Source organism: Rattus norvegicus, chromosome 2, assembly GCF_036323735.1.
Source record: "Rattus norvegicus strain BN/NHsdMcwi chromosome 2, GRCr8, whole genome shotgun sequence".
NCBI lineage: Eukaryota > Metazoa > Chordata > Mammalia > Rodentia > Muridae > Rattus > Rattus norvegicus.
This window is the reverse complement of record NC_086020.1, coordinates 182,548,516-182,569,360: the sequence shown is the minus strand read 5'-3', so window position 1 is coordinate 182,569,360 and position 20,845 is coordinate 182,548,516. Positions and strand designations below refer to the sequence as shown.

Here is a 20,845-nt window from a genome sequence, read left to right as displayed (position 1 = left end):
CTACCACTGCTGCCTCAGCCCATCTTTTTCCTTCTCTAAGAAGATGCTCCCATCTATGGACCAGATATCATCTACCCGCTCTCGTGGCTCTTCAGTCAGATCTTGATAACGCCCCTGTGCTTTAGCGAGCACCTGCTAATAGTCATGAAAGGGGGGTCTAGTTCAGGGTGCAGGAGCAGGGTTGCCAGGTTCAGACTCATAGGGGCAGTCTGGAATCACAAGGAACAAGTGGGATATCTGGCCCATGCCAAGGTCCACCATTCTTCGGGTAGTCCATGAGTATTTTTTGTTGCCACTAGTACCCTGTACTCAAGGTCTTTTGCTGGATACTAGCCTATTTCATCATAGGAGCACAGAGTGTTGGGCCCCCATATTCACAAAACAATTGGATGGGCTTCCCTTCTATCTTTGCTCATAGACAGCACTCTAGGCCTTCTGGCCACTGGAGAGGCCCCTTGTTCTTCCTGGGGCAGTCCTTGACCCAGTGTCCTTTTTCTTTGTATTAGGCACACTGATCTTTAGCCAGGAATTCTCTTCTGTTGCCAGGTAATGTCTTCCTAGGATCCATAACTACTGTTGCCAGTATATGTTCCTCTCCTGTCTTTTATCTCTCTTTAGCTCTCTAACTTCCTCTTCTCTTTGTCTCTTTTCTTCCCTAGCTTCCTGCTCTTTTTACCTTCTTTCCTCTTTCTCTTCCTCAGTCTCTCTGTTATGATATCTTCTGCATCTTCCTCTACAGCTACTAGATGCTGTCCACTTAGGTGCACAGACCCTGAACCATACTTCAACCTTACTTTCTCTGCAACTTACACTAACTCTCTCAGCAACTTATCTTAACCCCTCAAGTTTCTGTAACTTATTCTTTATATCTTTTTCTTACCTTAGCCAGATTGGTAGGACATTTTCCAGCCCCTCAGAGACCCATCCTTGGAGCCTGGTAGTAGACCAGGAACACTCCCTACCTTCAGGAAGTCAACAGTCAGGAGTGAAGGTTTTTCCATCCATGTCTGGAATATTTTTTTCTGGCCTCTAGTAGGATTCTGTCTTTCCTTGGTGGTAAAGAAGACCCGGAACAGTTACTAACAGGCATCTCAAGTGGGATGGTGACAAAACAAGAAGAGAATCTAGAGAATAGTGGTCCACTGAAGAGGACAAATAGCATTTAGTCACACAGCTAAACCAGGAGGCCATTTTGGGACAAAAAGGCCATTGTAAAAATAAGCAGAAGCTTTTTGCCAGTGAAACAGAAAGGCAGGCAGAGAGGCAGTTGATCTGTTACCGACTGTCTCTCAGGAATTAGATTTTCCCTCAAGGAGTATCTCTCTTCAGTGTCAGCTTGGTGGCTTTGCCTCTCAAGATAACCAGCCTCCAAATGACACTAGGCTTCTAGTAAGAACTAATAACAAAATGATGAAGAGATGATTAGGACCTGGGTGTTAGATACCAAGTGACTGACATAAGAATTGTAACCATTCAGGACCTCAGTAGCAGACCTTTACCAAACTGTCTCACTGGATTAAAGGCCCTTGGAAAAGAAAACATTAATCCTGACCTTGGCCATAACCAAAGCCTGAAATCTAAATTTTGACTGGCAAAACAAAGTTCTTCACAGCTTTAGTAGATTCTTTTTGAAACTATTTTATGGGCTTCCTTGCCCCCCAACCTGGGGCATTTTGACCACATGGGCAGGAACTGGCTGCTGAGGGGATAGGATCCCCTCAGCACTCTCCATGTCAATGATGACTTAACATGGAAGGTGACTTAATGTTGGAGACAGAATCTTCTCTTGCAATAGGGCCAGCAGATAAGGGGAGGAAGGCAGGGTTTCTCAAAGAAAGTTCTCTTAAGGCACTCTCTTTTTGCTGTCAAAGCATCAGCCCTGGATGGCAGCCCCTTCACCTTGAAACTCTTTCCCAGTGGCTCAGGCTGCTGCCCATGCACAGCCTGCAGGTTGCTTCCCTGTGCACTTGCCACCCTCAGCCCCACACTTCCCTACTCTGTGCTGTGCCTTCCTTAGAAGCTGTGAATGTTTAAGCAACAGGTAGAATTTCTCTTCAGGTTCCAAGTTAAAGCTTTCAGGTTCTTGTTAATACCTGCTTCAGACAGGGTCACTCGCTAACCTGGAGTCCTTCATACACAACTGTCAACAGCAGCTTGACTGGTCAAGGGGAGCAAAGGGAGGGGCATCTCTCCATGGGGAGGAGGCTCAAGAGAGAAAGATAAAAATCCCTGGCAGAAAACAATTTTTCTCAAGCAAATTATTTTTAACTTCTAAGTTAAGCACCAAGAGGACCAAGTAAAACTCTTTGATGAACAAAAGAAACAGTTCTGTGATTACGTTTCCAGTTATAAAGATCAGAGGAGGAGAAAGGCCAATACTGAAGGGGCTGCATCCCCTTCCCTGGACCTGGGGGAGGTCTATAATCCTGCAAGGGAAAAACAAGAATCTGGCCAGTAGAGGAGTCAGGGGTGAGTGATAGCCGACTTCATGTCCCCTGGGCTGGACCAGAAGTGTCTGCCTCCAGAGGGGCAGAGGATTCAAAAGGTTGGGTATACCATAAGTGTGCAAAGGCATGGTTATTGTGGAGTCAGGCTCTGTGGGTCTCCAAGCCCTTCGGCTTCAGGTACCTGTAACCGAACATCTACTCCATGCTTCTTTTACCTGTGGAGCAGAGAATAGAGGCCACTGGGGAGAAAATGGGGGATATGAGGGAGGAGCTGGCCATTCAGGAGTCTTCTCAATCTCAGGATAGGTCTTAGGAGGAGCAGAGGGTACTGAGGATTTTGAACCAGGTTTTGCCAAACCAAGATATAAGGTTGCTGGTCCCGGTGAGCTCCTGGATTTTCCTGAAAAAACAATAGCTTTATCATCAAGAATCATAGTCAGGTCAAAGGAGCCCTTGGGGGTCCAGCCAACACCAAAAGTCTGCCACTTTCCATTCTTAACTTCAACTGACATATTATGTGTTCTGTCCTTAACTTCACTCCACTGATCTAATGTCAGGCTTAAGGGGGTCATTACCATCTGTCCCATCATCACAAAAAACACTAAACAGATAAACAGCAGACAACACAAAGAGACCACAATATCCACAATATCCGGACTACAATTGCCATGCCTAGTCTGCAGGCACCAGCAAAGACAGTTTCAGATAGAAAAGGTCTTTGAAGTTTCTCTTCCAAGAGGAACACACTATCCTCTTCTACCGGATAGGAGACCACCAGGAATCCCTCACTCTCCTAATGCGCTGAAGCGTCCCCAGGGCTGTAGCTTGTGGTCCTCTGGACACATCTGTCGGCCGGCCATAGCTTCTGAGCTTTACAACTCCAGAAAGCATCTGCAAAACCAAACCACTTTTCAGATAATAACCAGAACCAGAACAGAGAAAGACACAGACAGTGGCCACACACTCAGACACAATTGGAGAGCCCCCTTACCTCCAAGAAGGTCTTTAGAGTCGTGGGTGGTTGAGAGATCCTGGATGAGCCCCCAAATTAAAGTCCACCTGGGTGGTGAAGACCCCCACTCAAATCTCGAGATAACACAACCCCCCAAGAACTCACAAGAAACCAATCTTGATGTAATAAAGAAGAGGTGTATTTGAGGAGCCAGAGCTCTGGGGATGACACGTATCTTACACAGGAGACAGAGGAGTCAACCCCGAGCCCAATTAGGGGAAGGTATTTATAGGGAAAATTACAGAGGCAGTTGGCAACAGTCACACAAAGCAATTTCACTGGTTTGTTTACATTGGCACACATGATCTAACTTGGGCTCAGTTCAACTCTAGGCCACCCTGCTTCTGAGACAAGCTGATCCTAGTTCTTGTTTTTCTCAGAACTGTTGAGTCAGGCCTTATCAGATGGTTTGTGGTGGCTATATCCAGGCTACATTCCCAAAATATGTTATGTTATTCTTTGCTGTGAGGTGCACTTGTCCTCATAGCAGGGTCAGTGGGGGATAGTTTAATTCTTTATTCTTGCAAGGCAACCCTGGACCCAAAAAGTACACAACTTTTATTCATTACGCAGGACACACTTCACCAACAGGGTTAGCTTGCTTATTCTCATTGCTGGTACACAGGACAAAGGATCTTGTCAGGTATTGGCTGGCCTGCTCAAAGGGCAGTTCTTGCCTCAGTTAGATATTTTCATCATCCAGTACTACATCTGGCCTTGGTGAATCACTGGGAAAGGGCTAGGTTGGCACTTCCCTTGGCGGGGGGGGGGGGGGGGGGGGTGAGCTGCGTAGTCAGGCAGGGTCAGGATGACATCTTGTGGTTGCTCTCTGAATTTACCATAGGGAGGGGTAGGGAGTCTTTCGAAGAACAGGTGTTTTCATTTTGTCCTAATTAGTTTGGTCCTCGTCAGTGAGGCCTGGTCATTCTTGACCCATTATCTTGATCACCAAAACTATATCATATCACTTGGCATCCTGATGTCAGAAGTATCTCTCAGAAAGGTCACAAGTTTGTCATAGGCATCCGGACCATCAGATATATTTCTCAAAACCTTGTTTTTACAGCTTTTTTTCTCATATCTATGAAACTATGAAACTATTACTTCAGCATCAATTGTCCTCTTCTCCTCATAAATATAAAGCCAGAGACACATGTCTAAAGCTACTGAGTTCTCCTGCTTGCAGGAACTGGAACATGGCCCCCTTGTTCTATTATACTCTCACTAGCTTCCTCTTTTCTAAACCCTTCACTGTCTAAACTTGGGTGTCCTGGATATTGCTCTGTAGATTGACCATGAATTTAGACATCTGTATGCTGGTCTCCTGGGATTAAAGGTGAGTACCACTACACTTGTATTTAAGCATTGCCTCACCTAGAATTTGTTCTGCTCTAGTCTGGCCTTGAAATCAGAGCTCTGCTTGTCTTTGCCTCCTAGGATTAAAGGTTTGTAGTAAGTTGCCTGTAGTGTGGACTTACCTGGGTGGGATCTTGCCCTAAGGTCATTACTTCCTTATTTAATTTACTATCCTTGAACACAGAATTCAGCTCCAATTCGCTTCCTGTTGTCCCTTTAATACTCAAATCACATATTTTGTTTTCTCCTTTTTCTACTTCCTTTTTTTATTAAAATGCTCTTCGTAGCAGTGAATTTTAGCAACTATACAAGAGACCTTGCACTAGGCTGTTTTGAGTCTTTCTTTTTCCAGAAAATGAGTCTAAATCTCTTCACCTTAACACTTTAGACAAAAGCAAAAAGTGGCCACATTCTTCACCAAAATACCAGAAAAGCAGCCTTCATAGCAGGTACAGAAATTCTTCTCCTCTGAAACCTCTTGGACCAGGCCTGAACAATTCAAATTACTCTCAGTAACAAAGTCTTCCCCATTTCTACAAAGATGGTCCATTAAGTCCCATTTTAAAACATTATAAGGCTTTCCTAATCCAAAGTCTCCAAATCTACATTCCCCCAAACAAAAGCATGTTTCAGGCCTATCACAAAAATACCCGGCTCCTGGTACCAACTTCTGTCCTAGTTAGGGTCATATTGCTGTAAACAGACACCATGACCAATGTAAGCTTTATAAAGGACAACAATTATTTGGAGCTGGCTTACAGTTTCCAAGGTTCAGGCCATTATCATCAATGAGGGAGCATGGCAGTGTCACAATATCCGTGCAGGCATAGTGTAGGAGGACATCTTTACCAAACGAAGCCTGGAACAAACTCAGCAACCTCAGGCACCTGGCAGGAGGTCCTCCAAGCCCAAACCCACAATGACACACTTACTCCAACAAGGCCATGCCTTCTAATAGTGACACTCCCTGGGCCAAGCATATGCAAACCATCAAAAAGGGAAATATTATATCCAGCATGTTCATTCCCTCTGGGTCAAAGTGTATCTGTGCTCCTATTTAGTGAAGAAATGTTTTCCATCTAGGAGTACTGGCATTCAGAAATAACCATGAATGAATCTGACTTATTACAAAATCAATCTTTCTTTGGCTAGACACGGATAAGTCTTGGTGGCTGTTGCCCCTGTACCCATTTTTTCATTTGAAATTGGTGCCAGTGCTTGTTTCAAGACATAATTTTGTGCCCTGTGCCCAAAGAAAACTATTAGGCTTTCCCCTACTCCTTTAAGTTTACCCAGGGCATGGAATGGAGCTCAACCACAAGGCTGTCAGTCATATAGTTCTTCCTACATAAAGTTATAGGACATTGCTTGCCTCCAAACAATCCAGGCACTGAAGTTCCTGACAGATATCAGCGTCTGTTTGTTGAAAAAAAAAAAGCCAAGCTCCCCACTGATAATTTTCTCTCATTTCTGTGTCTGAGAGAATGTAAATCTTATGGGCTTCAAACAATTCTTTTTAAATATTCTGTAGAGCTCTCATTATTTCACCTGGTTACTGTAGGTAAATTTATAGGCCAACTTGATTAAAACTTCTCTGAGGCTCAGCAAATGGAATCTGGTGTTAGACACATATACTCTCCCTACCTTCAACAGCCTTTAAATCCCAGTTGGGTATGGTCAAAGTAAAGGCTGCATCAATATTTGCCTGGACTTGTGTGGGCATATTATTTGCCTCTGGAACCAATTTTCAAGCTTCTCCAACAATTCTCCCACTTTCTTCAGTTGTGAAAAGAACCTGGAACTGCTGTTGACAGTCATCCCAGGTGGGTTTCTGAGTCAACATGATTGAATCCAAAAGATCTAGGGGATATGAGGGTCTTTTTGAAAATGGAGGGAGGGGGTCTACGACTTCCAATTATAAAGGTCATTACTGGTCAATGGTACTTAGGACACAAACTGTCTTCCCTGTACATCTGGGTGTTCAGAAGTCTAGAGGAGTATGGTCATAGTAGAGTCAATCCCCTGGGCAGAATGGCATGAATGTGTGTTGAACTCATATTAGGTAAGAGCACTAATACTCATCAAAGTAAAAACGCCTAAGCTGCCAGTTCATTTCTCATTATGTGTACACCAAATAAAAGGCATCAAAGTATAGCAGCAGCCATTAAAAGTCTCCCCATCAAAAATGCCCATGATTTTCACCTGCTATTCTAAGAGGCGTTATGGCATATACACTCAAATCATGTCACAAAATAAAAAGAGAAGGAATATTTCACACTCTATTTTATGACAGATTACAGTTACACTGATATCTAAAACACACATCAATTTCCCTTATGGACTCATGCAAACATAATCATTAAATAACTGCAAAAACACATTAAAAATATCATTTTCAAAAACAAAGTAGGCTTTGTCTCAAGGTGAATAAGGGTAGTTCAATATAGAAAAAATCAATAAAATTTAATTGACCACATAAACTAACTGAAATAAAGCAAAACAAAGGGGAGCAAACAAAAAGCAAAAAACATAATCATTAAACTGGATCAGGACATGGTCTTTGGGAAGCAACCCCTTAATGATAAAAGTTCTCCAGAGATTGACACACAGGTGATATGGCAAAATATAATAATGGTAATATAGAAGAAGCCCATATTAACATCAACTTAAATGGGGAGAAACTCAAAGCCAGTATACAAATGCAAAGGTAAGTCAAGGTTTCTCATTCTCTTAAATAAACTCAATAAAAGAATTGAAGTCTTAATTAGAACAATAAGGCTACTGGCAATTAAGAGGGTAAATTCAGTAAAGTTGAAAGAATGTTTATTTGCAGATAGATAATACACATGAATTAGGTGGAGAACTTGACATGTCAGTTAATGCATATAAGTTAGGTCAACTATTCTGCTCAGTGCAATGCAAACAGGTTTCTCCAAAGAAAGTCAGTTAGGCTCTGCTTCAGGCCAGTTGAATCCTAGTTCCAAGACATCAGACAAGAATAAAACATCCAGAGGATAGATGTCAGGTAGAGTGTCCAAGACCCTAATGCTGCCCTTTCCCTACACACCATTTTGAAATATTACAGCTGTATGAAATGCATATTCACAATGCTGCCTTGCCCCAGATTAACTGTAAATGTTCCAGCAAAACCATAATCTAAACAGAAGTCATTGTTAAAAATACTGGTTGTAGCTATTAGCATCAAGGTGTAGGTCATAGCTGTCAAGCTCCTAAAATATCTTTCAGAGTTTTAGAAGAGACATAGACTAACAGAAGTTATGAACCAAATGCTCTTAACTGATGTTTATAGGACATTCCATCCTAAAACAAAAGGATATACCTTCTTCTCACCACCTCATGGTGCCTTCTCCAAAACTGACCATAAAATCATTCACAAAACAGGATGGAACAGATACAGAAAGACGGAAATAGTCACATGCATACTATCAGACAACCAGGGACTAAGAAAGTTCTTCAATAACAAAAATAAGGAAAGAAGGCTCACTTATACATGGGGGTTGAACAATGTTCTACTCACTGATAACTTGGTCAAGGAAGAAATAAAGAAAGAAATGAAAGACTTCTTAGAATTTAATGAAAATGAGGTACAACATACTGAAACTGATACGACACAATGAAAGCTGTGCTAAGAGGAAAACTCATAGCTCTGAGTGCCTGCAGAAAGAAATAGGAGAGGGCATACATCAGCAGCTTGATGGCACACCTAAAAGCTCTAGAACAAAAAGAAGGAAATACACACAGGAGGAGCAGAAGGCAGGAAATAAACAAACTCAGTGCTGAGATCAACCAAGTAGAAATATAAGAACTATAAAAAGAATCAACAGAACCAAAAGCTGGTTCATGGAGAAAATCAACAAGATAGATAAACCCTTAGCCAGACTAACCAGAGGAAACAGAGAGGATGTCCAAATTAACAAAATCAGAAATGAAAAGGGAGACATAACAAAAGAATCAGAGGAAAATCAAAAAAAACCATCAGATCCTACTACAAATGCCTGTATTCAACAAAACTTGAAAATCTGAAGGAAATGGTCAATTTTGTAGACAAATACCAGGTACCAAAGTTAAATCAGGAACAGACAAACCATTTAAACAACCCCATAGCTCCTAAGGAAATTGTAGCAGTCATTTAAAGTCTCCCAATAAAAAAATGCCCTGGATCAGATGGATTTAGGGCAGAATTCTATCAGAACTTCATAGAAGACCTCAGTCCAATACTGTCCATCTACTCCATAGGGATGAAATGGATGGAGCACTACCAAATTCCTTCTATGAAGCCACAATAACTCTTATACCGAACCACAGAAAGACCCAACAAAGAAACAGGACTTCAGACTGATTTCCCTTAGGAATATGTACACAAAAATACTCAATAAAATTATTGCAAACAGAATCCAAGAACAAATCAAAACGATCCTTCATCATGGTCAATTAGGCTTCATTCCAGGTATGCAGGGATGGTTCAATATCCAGAAAAGCATCAATGTAATCCCCTATAAAAACAAACCCCAAGAAAAAAACCACACAATCATTTCATTAGATGCAGTGAAAGAATATGACAAAATTCAACACCCCTTCATGATAAGAGTCCCATTAAAATAAAAAGGAATTCAGGGTCCATACCTAAACTTGGTAAAACCATATACAGTAAAACAATAGCTAACATTAGCCTAACTGGAGACAATCTTGAAGAAATCCCACTAAAATCAGAGACTAGACAATGTTGCCCACACTCTCCCTACTTATTCAATATAAACACTATTCCCTGGTATTGTAAATCAATGTCTATTCTTGGCATACGTACTCTCCAATATCTGCTTGATGGAACATGACCACTACAATGGGGTCTAGTTTTCTGCACTCTTGGGTAGACTTCACTGCTATCCTAAAACCCAAAGTCATGTCTGCCATAGAATAAATCACTACTCCCTGGTACCAAGATGTGTATTCAGTGATTTGACTCAGACAGGATTTCACACAGGGTTTCCATTCAAGAAGGAGTGCTTTGCTCCAGGCTTTATCCATACTTAGCATAGGGTGCAAGGTAATCCAATGTTGTAATGTGCAACCAGAATGTGTGGGTATTAGTAAACTTTCCAAAACATGTCCCCAGGGACACTAGCTTATTCTGGATATGTTGGCATCCAGTTTAGGGTTCATCTCACTCACACTTGGTCTTTCTGGAGCTGGAAACAGTAGGTGCCGTCCAGTCTGTCCAGGAGGAGTTTTAGATTCTCTCCAATGTATTTTGCAATCTTCTCAAACAGAACCCGGGCCTCTTTTTCAGTCAAAGGCCTCTTTTTTTCCCTAGCTTGGCTCCTGGGATCTTCATGCCTAATGGGAGATGTTCTAATTGTGGTGAGGAAGGACATTTGAAAACGAATTATAGGCAAGACATGACTAGAAACAGTTTTTTTAACCTAGAAATAATAAAAAGAGAAAACTTCAGCCTTCTGGAAAATGCAAAAAGTTTGTCAAAGTCTGACACTGGCCTGATGAATGCAGATCAACCAGGGATAGGCAAGGTTACACTTTAACCTCAGAAAAGGAGTCCTCCTGTAGGCCCTGATATCAAATTTGATTTAATCATTCTGTGCTTGTAAACGTGGTGTATTGGAGGGTCCTGAGATAGCTAGAATAGAATAAAGACCATGATTAACTTGTTTCAGATGAGCTTCTGTCTGTGTTTTAAGAGATTACGAAGAGTTCCCTGGCACTACAGTCCAACACTATGGAGTATGATCAAATACTCCTTGGTTTTTGATTTGACAGGTAGTGCATTGTGTGCGTGGAGGTTGCAGACAGAATGACTTACACTAAAAATCTGGTAGCATCTCATACATGTTCTGGACACTGAATCAGCTGATCCTGGCTGAATTCTCCTATCCTTCCAAATAAAAGGGTTTTTTTTTTTTACCCATCTTTGTGAAGACATAACAAGCCAGGTGGGGCTTCACATTTCTTGGAATGTTGAATAAAAACTTACTGGTTTGTCCAGAAATGATAAAGGACCCTTGTACTATGCTCACCTTGCAGCAGAGCCTGGACTGGTCTTAGGAGAAACCAATGACCATGGGAGAGTAGAAAACCCAGTAAATGAACTTTTTGAATCCCCTCTATTGGATTTATAGAAACCTATATTTTTTGTTATATTATAATTCTTGATGTAGATGATTTTAACATCTAAGTAATAAAGATTGTTCTGCCTTATAATCTGCAGTGCTGGAAATAGAGACCTGAGCTCCCCATGCACTGATACAACACATTATTAGTAACACCAGTCTCAGAAACACAGTATTATCTGCTCTGTGTACTTCTTGAACCAAGTTTTCTTTAGAAAAACTGTTTAAGAGTTTTGATTTTATTATTGGATATTTTTATGTATTTACTTTTCGAATTTTATCTCCTTTTTGGTTACACCCACTCCCATCCCCATCCTCCTGCTTATATAAGGATGTGCCCCCTAACACCAACATTTCTCTATTGCCTTCATGCCCTGGCATTCCTCTACACTAGGGAATCCAGCATGCACAGGACCAAGGGCTTCTCCTCCCACTGTTGGCAGATAAGGCCATCCTCTGCTACATATGCTGCTGGAGCCATGGGTCCCTTCGTGTACTCTTTGGTTGGTGGTTTCATCCCTAGGAGCTCTGAGTTCTCTGGTTAGATGATATTGTTTTTCTACTTGTGGTTTTCCAAACCCCTTCAGATCCTTCAGTCCTTTCTCTAACTCTACTGGGGCCTCGTGATTAGCTGCAAGCCTTCCCCTTGTATCTTTAAATCTCTGGAATAGCATCTTCAGGAGACATCAATATCAGGCTCCTGTCAGCAAGCACTTCTTGGCCTCTGCAATAGTACTTGGTTATGGAAATGTACCACAGTTTCTGAATCCATTCATCTGTTGAAGAACATTTGGGTGCTTTCTAGCTTCTGGCTTTTATAAGTAAGGCTGCTGGGAATATAGTGGTGCATGTATCTTTGTTATATTGGGGAAACGTACTATGTCCAATTTAGATGAACTGCCAGATTGATATCCACAGTGATTATATCATTTAGTAATCCCCCAATAATGGAGAAGTATTCCTCTTTCTTCACATCCTTGCCAGCATATAGTCACCTGAGTTTTCAATCTTAGCCATTCTGACTGTTGTGAGCTGTAAACTCAAGGTTGTTTTCACTTGTATTTTCCTGATGACTAAGGATGTTGAATATTTCTTTTAAGAGCTTCCGGGCCATTAAATATTCCAAAGTTGAGAATTCTTTGTTCAGCTCTGTACCCCATTTTTAATAGGGTTATTTGATTCTCTGGAGTCTGACTTCTTGAGTTCTTTGTGTATATTTTATATTAGCCCTCTATTGCATGTGAGATCTGTAATGATCTTTTCCAATCTGTTGGTTGCTATATTTTCCTATTGACAGTATCCTTTACCTTACAGAAGCTTAGCAATTTTGAGAGGTCTCATTTGTCTACTTTTGACCTTAGAGGATATGCCATTGGTGTTCTGTTGAGGAAATTTTCCCTTGTGCCCGCCCATGTATTTGCTGTTCTTCTCCACTATCTCTTCTGTTAGTTTCAGTATATTTGGTTTTGTTTGGAAGTTATTGATCCTCTAGGACTAGAGTTTTGTACCTGGCAATAAAAATGGATCAATTTGCATTCTTTTACATGCTGACCGACAGTTGAACCATTACCATTTATTGAAAATACTGTCATTTTTCCCCTGGATTCTTTTAGCTATTTTGTCAAAGATCAAGCGACCATAGGTATATGGGTTCATTTCTGGGTCTTCAATTTTATTCCACTGATCTACCTGCCTGTCTCTGTACGAATGCCATGCAGTTTTTACCACTATTGCTCTGTAAAACAGTTTGAAGTCAGGGATGGTAATTGCCCCAGAAGTTCTTTCATTGTTAAGAATAGTTTTTGCTATCCAGTGCATTTTGTTATTTGAAATGAATTCGCAAACTGCCCTTTCTAACTTTATGAAGATTTGAGTTGAAATTTTTAATGGGGATTGCCTTGAATCAGCATGATGCTTTCAGCAAAATATCCATTTTTACTATATTAATCCTGCCAATTCATGAGCATGTGAGTTCTTTACAAATTATGAGATCTTCTTCAATTCTTTTTTTAGACAATTGATGTTCTTGTCATACAGATCTTTCACTTTCTTGATTAGAGTTACACCAAGGTATTTCTTTTTATTATTTGTGACTATTGTGAATGGTGTCATTTGCCTACTTTCTTTCACAGCATGTTTATCCTTTGAGTAGAAAAAGGCTACTGATTTGTTTAAGTTAATTTTGTATACATACACTTTGCTGAAGTTGTTTATCATGTTTAGGACTTCTCTGGTGGAATATTTTATATTCCATAAGTTTACAAAATCATCTGCAAATAGTAGTATTTTGAATACTTCCTTTTGAATTTGTATTGATTTGACCCCTATTTGTTGTCTAATTGTTCTGGATAGGAGTTTGAGTGTTATATTGAATAGATAGGGAGAAAGTGGGTAACCTTCCATAGTCCCTGATTTTAGTGGGATTGCTTTAAATTTCTCTCCATTTTATTTAATGTTGACTACTATTTTGCTGTACACTGTTTTTAAAAGAACTCATAGGAGTAATAAAGAAATGCAGTGTGAAAATTTAGTTCAGTGGTAGGGAACTTGCCTAGCATGTTGAGGTCCCCAATTCTATCTTCTGCTAAACACACAGATGCAACTTTCCTCAGTTGACTACCAGTATATGTGGATTGATTCCAGAAAAAAGAAAATTGCCTGGAGATCAATCAGAGGAGGCCAGATGCACACTGAATATTTGCATTGATTGATCTCTGGGGCATTCCTTAATAGGGTCACTGAGTCACGGTGTGTGGTACTCATGACTGATCTTGCCTGGGAGACCCAGATTGGATAGGAGGATGAAGGCTAGCCTGGCAGGCAGAGAGATGTTACAAGAGTAACAAACTGAGAATGTATACATATAAGGAGAAGAGGAGAGCATGAGAAAGATCTCCTTCTGCATTTGCCAGGCGAAATGATCATATTAAACAAAGATATCAACTAATATTTTCTTCCATCTCTTTCTGCTGTGGTGGAGCTCCATGTACAGACCAGACTAAAGGACACCTATTCTTCTACCTCTGTCTCTGCATTAATAGGGCCCACTGACAGCACGTCAACAATGAACATCCATACATTCCAAAATACTTTTACATTATATATTTTTCATTTTTAATAACCTTTCCCACTTTTAGTATTGTGCCTTACAAATTAAGAAGTTAAGCATTTACATTCTAGTCATAAGTGGGAGAGGTAGGAACATGTCTGTCTTATTTTTAGACCAGCTTGTTCTATAGAGTAAGTTCAAAACAGCCAAGGTTATATAAAGATACTCTGTTGCAAATGAGAGAGAGAGAGAGAGAGAGAGAGAGAGAGAAAGAGAGAAAGAGAGAGAGAGAGAGAGAGAGAGAGAGAGAGAGAGAGAGAGCAAGCACAAATAGATCTGAAATTGGTCTGTGGTTATGTATGGAGTGATTAATGTTTTAGTTCACAAGTTTGTTGTGATTGTCAGAGGAAATTATATACAAGAAGAACATTTTGAACAATGATTCAAAATTCTCCCTGGAGAGATGAAAATCTCTGTTTTCTCTATATGCAGAAAAGGTGTATATTTTAAATGGTCTGCATTGGAAAATTCATAAAGTCAGACTCCTGGGTGTTTGATAGGTGTGTCTTTCACATATATGTTGGTTCTCTCTCTCCAAAATGAAAACAAACTCACAAATTCCACATGAATATCCACACCATTATGTATAACTCCCCAAAAAATCAACTCTGAAACTAAAGTCAGAGGTGTCCTTCTGAAAATTATAGTCAAGAGGTAGAAGCAGAAAGACCTAAACTGAAGTGGTGTCATGGAAAACACAGTGAGTAAGGCTGCCATGGGAAATTAGTTTATTTGAATTGATGTCATTCTTCTTAAACAAATTAATATCTAAAAAACCAAACAAAAACAGCCAACCAAATATTAAATAAAAGAAACAACAAAAACAGGTTGAGCAATTATTACAGCAGTTGAGTAGGCACATCATCATCAAGGAGAATGTGCACATGATTCATAGTAAAGTCAAGAGATCTCCAGCTTTACTACACATGTTGGCCTGTCTTATATTAACTAATAACACAAACTAGAGGTATCTGATTGAAGGGAAACTTAATTGAGAAAATGCCTACAGGAAATCCAGCTGCAAGGCATTTTGTATAATGACTGATGGGGGAGGGCCAGATCATTTTGCATGGTGTGTTTGCTGTTCTGGTAGTCTTGGGTTCCATAAGAGAGAAAGCTGAACATGTGAGGACCAGCAAGGCAATAAGTAACATTTCTCCATGTCTTCTGCATCAGCTCCTGCTTCCTGTGTGAATTCTAGTCCTAATTTCCTTCAGGGATTAACAGCAATGTGAACGTGTAGGCTGATTAAAGTCTTTCAGGTCATAGTGTTTCTCACAGCAATACTAATGCTTACAATGACACAAAACAACAGTGAAATGAAAATCACAAGTTAATCATCTATCACAATTATCCTTAAAATCTCTCAGAACCAGGCACTGGTGACCCTGTGGAGAAATGAAGTTTTCCATTGTCTGGTCTGGAAAAAGTCTGAGTTGACAAAATTACTTTTTTGGCAGTCCCTCCAACCTGAAAATTTTCAGGATGTTCTGGCCCTAATGTTTCCACTCCTAGGATATCTTCAACATAAATGAGTTAATAAAAAGGCAAGGGGGACCCTCCCCTGTGTCTCCCTCAAAGTTACCACAACACTGAAGTAGAATCAAGCCAGGTATCTGTGAGAAACCTCGATTTGCTGCCAACTTAATGAATAGGTTCCTTACTTCAAGGATGGAAAAAGGCCCTCCTGACAACTCAGCCTGTGTGAATCTCACACCCCAGTGTAGAGAAGAATCGCAACATTCATTTATACATAATTCAAACACCAGAAAAAACATTTAAAGTGATGGCAATGAAAAAGTGTTTACTACAGTTGTGTGTGTCCAGGAGGAAGACCACAGAATCCTATAGAACACAAGCTTATTTTCTTTCAAATGCAAACTGTTGACAGGTCAGGAATGTTTCATAAAGTCATAGACCTCTGCCCTTAGGAAGACACTTAATTCCTCATTTTGTTTACCTATTCATACATTATAGCCTACAATTAAATCTTCTAGGTGAAAAGCTACAACATTCGAAAGTGGTCCGATATTTATTATTTTAAAAATTATATCAATGTTAGCTAGATAAAATTTTAATTCTATTTTGTTAAACATAGTTTAACTTGAGCGTTTTCAAACCTGGCAGTCTGCCTCCCAATCTTCATTTCTCCCTCAGTTCCCATAGATGCTATAACACAGGCTCACCTCCTAGTACGCATCTAACTCCTATAGCTTTCTACCTGCGCCATCCTTTCCTCTAATCAGTGGATCCTAAAGAGCTTCCCTTTGTGTTCTCCCTCTCCCCATTTGTTGCTTTGTCCCACCACACAACCACAGCTCCCATTCCTGCTAATTTCAAAGATCATTACTGCCAAGGCCACATGTAGGGTGATGTTGGATCCACAGAAATCCAACATCTCCAAACACAAACCCTGAGTCCCATCCCCAGCTTTGTAGCATAAAACATGCTGCAGTCTCCATTTCCCTGCTATATTGCAGGAGATTAAAAGGATCACAAAGATCTCCAAGCCTACCTCCTCCTACTGACCCCATGATCACAGCCTCCAATCCCAGCGGGCATAGGCTGGAAACATGCAAGCAGAACAGGCCATGAGAACAGGTGCTTACCAAGTTTTCTACAGTGCACCAGAAAGCCACCACACCCTCCTAAACTCCAGGAAGCAGAGAGAAATAACAAAATACTTATCCTGGAGAGACAAAAACAGATCTCATCACCCAGACCTATAAAAGTCTTCACAGCGTCAGGTGCATCGATGTCAACGTCAAGAGCACAATCAATAACATCCGGGACAGCATGTACCTATTTGAACCCAGCAACCCTACCATAGCTGACATGGAATATTCCAACATAGCTAAAGAATGGGACCTTAGACAAGCCTTATGAAAATGATAGAGGCCCTTAAAGAATAATCAAAGACTTTCTAGAATTAAGTGTAAATGGATATACATCATTCCCAAATTTATGTGACACAGTGAATGTAGATATATGTGGAAAGTTCATAGCAATAAGTGACTAATTAAAAAGTGGAGAGAACAGCTTCCTGCTCCGAAATACCGTGGGAGAGAGAGCTCACCACCCAGACAGGTGGGCACTCCTGAGACTGCAGAGCTGGAGAGACCGTCAATACTGCCCACCCCTGCTCACATCCCTGGCCTAGGGGAAACTGTATAGGGCTTCTGGAACTAAAAGACAGGGACACTCAAGCCTGGAGCACCAGGGATACCGCCTGGACCTGAAGTAACCCGATCTACAGCTCCCTGCACCCAAAACCTGTGGGAGGGAGAGCTAAACCTTCAGAGGGACAGACATGCCTGGGAAGCCAGAAGAGACAACACTCTTCCCACATTTCTGACTCCAGAGGAAAACACCTAACGCCATCTGGGACCCTGGTGCACGGGGGCCCCGGGAAAAGTCAGTTCAGGCCCTCCTGGTTGCTGCACACTTGGAGAGCTCAAAAGCAGCCTCCCAGGAGCAACTTCAGCCACAGGACCAGGGTTAAGACCAACTATTCTGCTACCAGCGATCTGCCTAGTGGACTCAGGACACGCAGGGGTAAAAGTCCTCTGTGATCGGACACTTCTGGTTTTTAGCTGGAGCTGGAACCTCGCTTACCCTGGCCCACAGCTCCCTGCTCCCAAACCCTGTGAGAGAGAGACCTCCCCACCTAGGCAGGTGGGAACTCCTGAGATTGCAGAGCAAGAGAAGCCACCAATACTGCCCACATCCCAGGCCCAAGAGGAAACTGTATAGAGCCTCTGGGAAGCAGAAGATAGGGGCACTCAAGCTGTAGGTAACCTTAGGTCCAGACAATGCTAGGACCTGAAGGAACCCGATTAAGAGCTCCCTGCACCCAAATCCCATGGAAGGGGTAGGGAAACTTCAGAGGGGCAGACATGCCTGTGAAGCCAGAAAAGAGTACACTCTGCCCACATTTCTGACTCCAGAGGAAACCATCTAATACCATCTAGGACCCTGGTGCACAGGGACCTGGGAAAAGTTGGCGCAGGCCCTCCTGGTTGCAGCCATCAAGAAGAGCTCAAAAGCAACCCCCCAGGACCACATGTAAGACAAACTTTTCTGATCCAAGTGACCTGCCTGGTGGACTCAGGACACAGGCCCACAGGAACAACTGAAGAACAGTAGACAAGAAAGACAACACTTCTGAAAGCAGAACACTCGGTTCCCATAACTGGCTGAAAGAAAACAAGAAAACGGGTCCACAACACTCCTGATACACAGGCCTATAGGACAGTCTAGCCACTGTCAGAAATAGCAGAACAAGGTAAAACCAGAGACATCCTGATGGCAAGAGGCAAGCGCAGGAATCCAAGCAACAGAAACCAAGTCTACATAGCATCATCGGAGCCCAATTCTTCCACCAAAGCAAACACTGAATGTCCAAACACAAGAAGAGCAAGATGTTGATTTAAAATCACATTTGATCATGATGATGGAGGACTTTAAGAAAGACATTAAGAAATCCCTTAGGGAATCGCAGGAAAATATAAATAAACATGTAGAAACCTACAGATAGGAATCACAAAAGTCCCTGAATTAATTCCAGGAAAACACAATCAAACAGGTGAAGGAATTAAAAAATGGAAATAGAAGCAATAAAGAAAGCACAAAGGGAGACAACGCTGGATATAGAAAACCAAAGGAAGAGACAAGGAGCCGTAGATACAAGCATCACCAACAGAATACAAGAGAAAGAAGAGAGAATCTGAGCAGCAGACGATTCCATAGAAATCATCAACCCCACTGTCAAAGATAATTTAAAACAGAAAAAAAAAAAAAACGTGGGGAAATATCCTATTTGAAACATGAGAGCACTCTTTAGAGCTCTAGATAGAAATGTGAAAAAACAAACAAACAAACAAACAAAACAAAAACCAAAACACACCCAAAGAAGTAGGCAGAAAGAAATAGTCAAACTCAACGTTGAAGTCAATAAAGTTGAAACAATACAAAGTATCAATTAAACAAATGTGTCTCAGGAAGAAATCCACTACCCAAAGATTACAATGGACAGATGCATTGCTTCAGCTACATGTGTAGCAGAGGATGGTCTTGTTGGTCACCAGTGGGAGAAGAAGTCCTTGGTTCTGACAAGGCTGGACCCCAACAGGACAGGGGAATGTAAGGAGGGGGTCGGAGAGGGAGATGGTTGTGCTGTGGGAATATCCTCATAGAAGAAAGAGAAGAGGGATTGGAGAGGGTGGCCTATGGCTGGGAAACTGGGAAAGGTAATAACATTTGAAATGTAAATAAAATATTCAATAAAAAATAATTGTAATTTAAAAAAAAACAAGTAGAGAGGCTCAGATTACAAATCTTAGCAATTAAAAATATAGGAGTCCAAGTTACCATAATTTGGTCATTACACATTATGCACTCTGCACACATACACACACCCCACACACACACATACGTATTGAACAATCAGGGAGACATTAGGAAGGGAAGCATTCCAGGGAGAATGGAGGGAAATAAGAGATGGGTACAGAGGCTAAATATTGTCAAAACACATCACAGACATATAAAAAAAGTAAAATAAAAAGAGAGTTGGTTCTTTGAGGAAATCAGTAAGATCAGCAAACCCTTATTCAAATTAACTAAATATTGGAGAAATCCAGAGCATCCTATGGACATATTTAGAAGCCTCTACTCCACTAAAATGAAATCTCTAAAAGATAGGGTTAAATTCCTAAATAGCTCCCACTTACCACAGTAAAATCAGGATCATGGGGGAGATGGAGGGGAAGGGATGGGGGCTTATGGACAGGAAACCATAAGGGGAATAACATTTGAAATGAAAGTAAAGAAATGTAACTAATAAAAGATTTTAAGAAAGGAAAAAAGAGACTTATATCCCCTAGTGAAATATAACCTGTCATTATAAATCACTTCTCCACAGGAAAAAAATAATCTCAAGTTAAGGTGACATTAGGACAGAATTCTACCAGAATGTCAAAGAGGAGCTAACATCAGTACTCCTCAAATGAGTTCACAAAATGGAAGTAGAGGAAACAGTTGACAATGCATTCTAGAGGGCCACAGTTACCTAGATACTCAAATCACACAATGACCCAGAAAAGCAAGGTTACTAACCTATTTCCTCTATGAACACAGATGCAAAAACAAGCAGTAGAGTATTTGCAAACCAAATCCAAGACCACATCGAGAGAATCATTTACTAGGATAAAGAAAATTCCACCTCAGAGATGCAGGGATGGTTCTGCATACAAAATTCAATACATGCAATCTACCATATAAAAGATCGAAAGAAATAGCCACATGAAGATCTCGTTACATGTAGAAAAGCCTTTGACAAAAATCAGCACCCCGTGATAACTAGCACAAGTCCTGGAGAGATTAGGGATACAAGGGACATAGCTACAAATAAGAGCACAGTTTACACCATAACAATAAACAGCATCAGTTTAAATGATGAGAAGTACAAAATAATTCCAGCAAAATCAAAATGAAGGCAAGATTTTCGACTTTCTCCATACTTACTTAATATAATACTTGATGTCTTATGTAGAGCACTAAGAAAAGTGAAGGAGATTAAGGGGACACAATTCAGAAAGGAAGAAATTAAAATGGTATTTGCAGACAATATGCAAAACAACGCTGACCCTAAAACTACTGGAGAATTCCTACAGCTGAAAAACACTTTCAGCAAAGAAACTGGAAACAACATTAACTACAAATAAAGAAACTCAGCAGTCCCCTTTTATAGAAAGGACAAACAGACTGAGAAAGAAATAAC

The 20,845-nt window shown here is 40.9% G+C and overlaps 1 pseudogene; it reads right to left on the bottom strand.

Moving 5' to 3' along the window:
- LOC134485795 (60S ribosome subunit biogenesis protein NIP7 homolog) lies at positions 1 to 10,208 on the bottom strand (annotated as a pseudogene).
- Positions 10,209 to 20,845: the final 10,637 nt, after the last annotated feature.